This window comes from Pholis gunnellus (genome assembly GCF_910591455.1).
Source record: "Pholis gunnellus genome assembly, chromosome: 5".
Classification (NCBI taxonomy): Eukaryota; Metazoa; Chordata; class Actinopteri; order Perciformes; family Pholidae; genus Pholis; species Pholis gunnellus.
This window is the reverse complement of record NC_136531.1, coordinates 11,384,573-11,389,661: the sequence shown is the minus strand read 5'-3', so window position 1 is coordinate 11,389,661 and position 5,089 is coordinate 11,384,573.

Below are 5,089 nucleotides of genomic sequence, written 5' to 3'. Positions count from 1 at the left end.
CACAGGACGGAAAACTCTGCAGGCTGGGGGGCGATGAGGACTGAGAGCGAGAAGGGTGAGTGAGTGAGTGAGTGAAAGAGAGAGAGCGAGAGAGAGAGCGAGAGCGAGAGCGAGAGAGAGAGAGAGAGAGAGAGAGAGAGAGAGAGAGAGAGAGAGAGAGAGAGAGAGAGAGAGAGAGAGAGATGGGGGGGGGGGGGTCCCAGGGAAAATCCCACGATGATTTCTCTCTCTGGAGTGAATCTCAGTGTTGGGAGGCCATTTAAAAACGTTTACAATTAGACATTTTCGAACTTTGTACATGAAGCACGAGGCCTCATGAAACTAACCTCCAAAAAATGCCAAGATTCAGCACCTTTCCAGGAAGAACAGCTCCCCTCCACGAGTTTCTCAAAACTGCTCAAGCTATTTTTCTGAGACATTGTTGCATTTGTCAAAACTTTACAGAAAAGTGTAGAGCACACCACAGCTGTCCCTCATATGACTTACTTAAGGCGAGACATCCCATGGTGAATAGTTTAAAACATTTAATTCGTATATTGTCATGAAACTTTCCCAGTTGATCACTTAAAATAAGACCATTTTTTTTAGCTTTTTCTGATGAATTATGATTATTATGTTATCAAATATGTGCGAATTTACATACATTTCCAAAACATAAATCTTGGGTAAAGCCAGGTTCAAAATCATTTTTTCATTTTGTTGACGTATTAGAGTCAACGTTTTTTACAAGGGAATTTTGTACGTCTTTTTATTATAACATAAATCAGAAAATACTGCAAACAGCCATAAAAAAGTCCATTGTCGCCATGTTTTTAAGATGTTTTATAAATCAGGCTATGAATGATATATCAACCAACCCTGAAATCTTCTGAATATAGATAAAGCTTAAATCCTGCTGAAGTTAGATAGATGTAAACTGTATTCATCCCCAGGGGATGTTTTCTCAAACTATGCTTGAGAAAACAGCCTTTAAAGGTATACATTGTAAAATGATGTACATTTTGCAAGACACCACAGGTGAATAGGGTACATTATCTTTTAGATGTCAACCATGAAGCTTCTCCTAGTTGATTACTTGTATCAAGTGTGCATTCTACTGATCTTTTCTTGATCTAACATGTCCACTTAACACATTCCCATCCTGTTCTCAGCATATATTTACATGGTGCCAAGTTTGTATGTGCAGAGGTCAAATTGTAACTGTATTGTGATCCAGTGATATCTGGGTGTGCGAAGAACGCTGGAATAAGTATTGTATGAATAATGCACTAAGCTACTTTAAAATTGGCACTAATAATATTTGTGAAGCGGAGAACGCCATCGGTGCTCTGCCCTCTCACTGAACAGCTGCCTTGTCTTGATGGAGCAAAATATTCCCCGCCAGCTGGTGCCAGCAGCTAAAAGAATTTACTACAAGTTCATGTGCAAATGTATGAGATTCATGTCTAATCTGTTGAGAACTTTTTCCCACTGGGTCACGCAGGACTTACAGGCGAAAAGTGGATAAAGGTGTTTGATAATAATTTCAGTTTATGTCGCTGTCGGGGACAAAGCTGAATAATGTGATGTCTCACAGTAATGATCTAGTCATTAGGGCTCTGTCTAAGTGTTGAAGACACAAGTGTTGTTTCTGGACAGGGCCCCAGATTGGTGGTATGCAGCAGGGAGGGGTTGGGCCAACAGTTGCTCCGAGTACATTGACAGCAATATCAAGGACAGAGGCCACTAGTATAAAGCCTTTGTCACCGTCAAATCCCACTTTTACCCAGAGTGTCATTAATGTGGTGCAATAACAGTAATAATAGAAATGATTTTTTTTTTTCCATACATTTAATCAACTTAAGTACAATTGAGGTACTTTTGCTTTACTTGAGTATTTTGATCTTATGCTATACTTAGGGTTACTCCACTTTTCAGAGAGAAATATTGTACTTTTTACTTCTTACTTGAGATTTTACATGATACTCTTATAAAATAATACACATCATTTCGCAAAAAGGCAGTGTCTTCTCTGAGCCCCTTTAAAAAATGTATAAAGAAATTTTTTTTTTTTTAAAAGATGAATTTGTGTAGTAGAGCTTTTTTCCCTTCTTTCCTCTCCCATTAATCACCACTTGACTTCTCAGAGGCATCTTGTGACCCTTTGGAGAGGCTCAACTCATAGATTGGGAACCGCTGGACTAAAATACTCAACTGTATATGATGTAGTTAAAACTAGTTACAACAGTAAAATTCTGCTTAAATATTGATGCATCAGTAATAACAATATACTATACATCACTCACTGGGAAAAGGACCTTTATGTTGATATTTTTAGTACATTTAGCTAAGAATAAATGTTCAATCCAGGTCTTTTACTTGTGATCGAGTATTTTTACATGAGTGTATTGGTGATTTATTTGTCATGACTTTATGTGAGCCTCTGCTGCTTTGCAAAGACAAACACCATTAAACTAAAGGTCATGACTCAAGCTTACGTGTCACATCAACAAATTACTATAAATGCTATTAAATGACACAAAAGTGCTTGATTACTGATACATCTTTTATTCAGTTTACAGTTAATCTTCCTAGTCGAATGTTGGAATTTTAATATTGACAAACCAAATTAAAATAAACTAATTGCACAAATACCATGTACTTATTGTACTACCTTTTATACATAATAAAAGTGGATATACTTTCATAATGAATGTCATGTGGTAAAACAGTGCTTGTGTAGTCTGTATTTCCTCAAAGTCAGAGCTATTAAAGATTTGATTTTCAATTCCTGTGCCAAAACATGAACACACGCATGCAGCTTGAACTGACCTCCACAAAGCTGATAAATTTAGGCAGCTATTTAAAATAGGGACACCACTCAGTCACGCAAGCATGTTGAGATCAGTTTCTTACGGTGGCTACATTAAAACAGCAGGTGTTAAATCATGAGCGCCATTTATCAACGCCACGAACCGTCTGTGTGAAGACCATTTCGACCCTCGCTTCCACCCTTAAACACATCAGGTGTTGATACAGAATCCACAATATGTACCTGCTCTAAAAATAACCGTTTGAGTGTGAAGGATAGGTTGAACACAGCAAATCTTCCAGCGTTAACAAGTGTTGATTTTAGAGTGACAGATTTTCAGAGTTTGACAAGTGTTGGTCAGACAGTTGTTTATCCACTCGCAGAGCAGACGTGGGTCTATGTCGGCTGCTTGAAAGTGTTTGATAAACTGCGTGTGTGGAGGCTGGATTTTCACGGCGTTTCATTCTAAAAAAGTTAGCTGACCAGACATCTTTAAATTAAATGAATCACAAAATGGAAACTGTAAATGTTAAAGTGGGAGATAGAATATACAACCCTGTCTCCTAGAAAGTAAAAGCCATCTAAATGTTTTTTTTTAAATAAGGAAAACAAAATCTGTAAATTAATCACCTCTAAAACTCTATTTTTAATTCTAAAATGACACACAAACATGGATAATATTTCCATTTGATGTAATGGTGTAGCATACATCATGAGTTTATCTTCAGTTTGAAGATTTCACTCGATGTAAACATCACAGCTTCAAAGAGGATTTGGAAAAAGCTAAAATATATCTGAATATATATGCAATACTGTCTCAAATCTTAAAGCTTCCTGCCAAAACTGTATGTGAATGAGTTGATTAATTATGCTTTGCTTCCTTACAACAAGTAGTAAAACAGTTGTATTATGATGGCTTTCTCTTGATTTTGTAATGTATTGTGAACACAGACTTGTTGAATATGCATAATCCTAGTATGATATGTTTGTGTTTCCTGCAGATCGAGCTAGCAGCGCTGGTGACTCTCTATCGACTCCTGAGCCTTCTGCAGCTTCTGAGTGGGAACTGGAGAAGTTTGAGAGCTTGAACACCTGCTGTGAAGCAGTAACCGGCAGCCAGACACTGCACTTCTCCAGGTTTCCCCTCCCAACCCTCAAAGGTTTCATGGTCCAAAGGGTGAAAGGTCATCTTTGGATTTGAAAGTGTCATATGTGAGCTAGTTTACTGGATGTAAGGGATTAGAGTGTTACCCTAAACCTCGGATGATGACAATTCACTTAAGGAGGATAAATGATCACTGTGATTCATACCAATATGTTAGAGCAATATTGTTTCATGTTAAGTAAAGTCAATTTTATTCAGATAAACCAAAATAAATCACAAAACGACCATCGGATGGTATCAAAGTCAATATAAATCCTACATGTGTGCTGTAGCTAAATTTAAAGTATCTGCAAATGCAACTGCTAATAATACCATTAAATCTGAGTATTGTACCAACAGACCAAATGGTAATGGTACAATAATAATTATTACTGGATCCCAGAGTCACCTCACACTAAACTGAATTCATGGTCTGCTGTCAATATTTACTTTTTTTACTATTTTATATTTGTATTTATTTATTTTGTGAACACTGTAAAAAGCTGCCAAAAATGTAGTATAATTGAATCTGTAATATTAGCAATACAAAAAAAAATGTATTTGTATCTTTAAAGGAAAGTATCGATTGAAGTTAATCTGCATTTGTTCAAAACCCCAAGAAATGGTGCAGTTTTTCCTTAATAAGATATGTTTACAAAACCCAGTCAATATTCTTAGGTATCACCCAAACAACGAACAATGATTTTGTTTTCATTTACTCTTTTCCAATACTATTGTGAAGTAGTAGGAGCATGCAGGAAGTAAGTAACACCATGAGTGTTGTGTGCGTTGGACCACATTACGTCTGACTCGTTGACTATTAAAGTTGTAGACCAATGGATGAGATCATTTTGTTCAGCCAAAATCAAGGTTATGGTGAAGAGAGCCTACGCCACCGACATGATAAACAATGTTTTGTTTTGTTTTGTTTGGTTTTAGTTTTTTAGTTTAGTTTATTTTGCACAATTTTAAAAATACACAAACTTAGCAGGGATAAATAATATCACAGTGCAGGAAGAGAACTTGGCTTATTTTAAGCCTCCACCTAAATATTATTATAATTTGACCAAATTAATATACAAAAATATGACAACGTAATATTGTTAACAAAGTATTTTTTACAATATATGATAATACAATACTTTAGAAAAAAA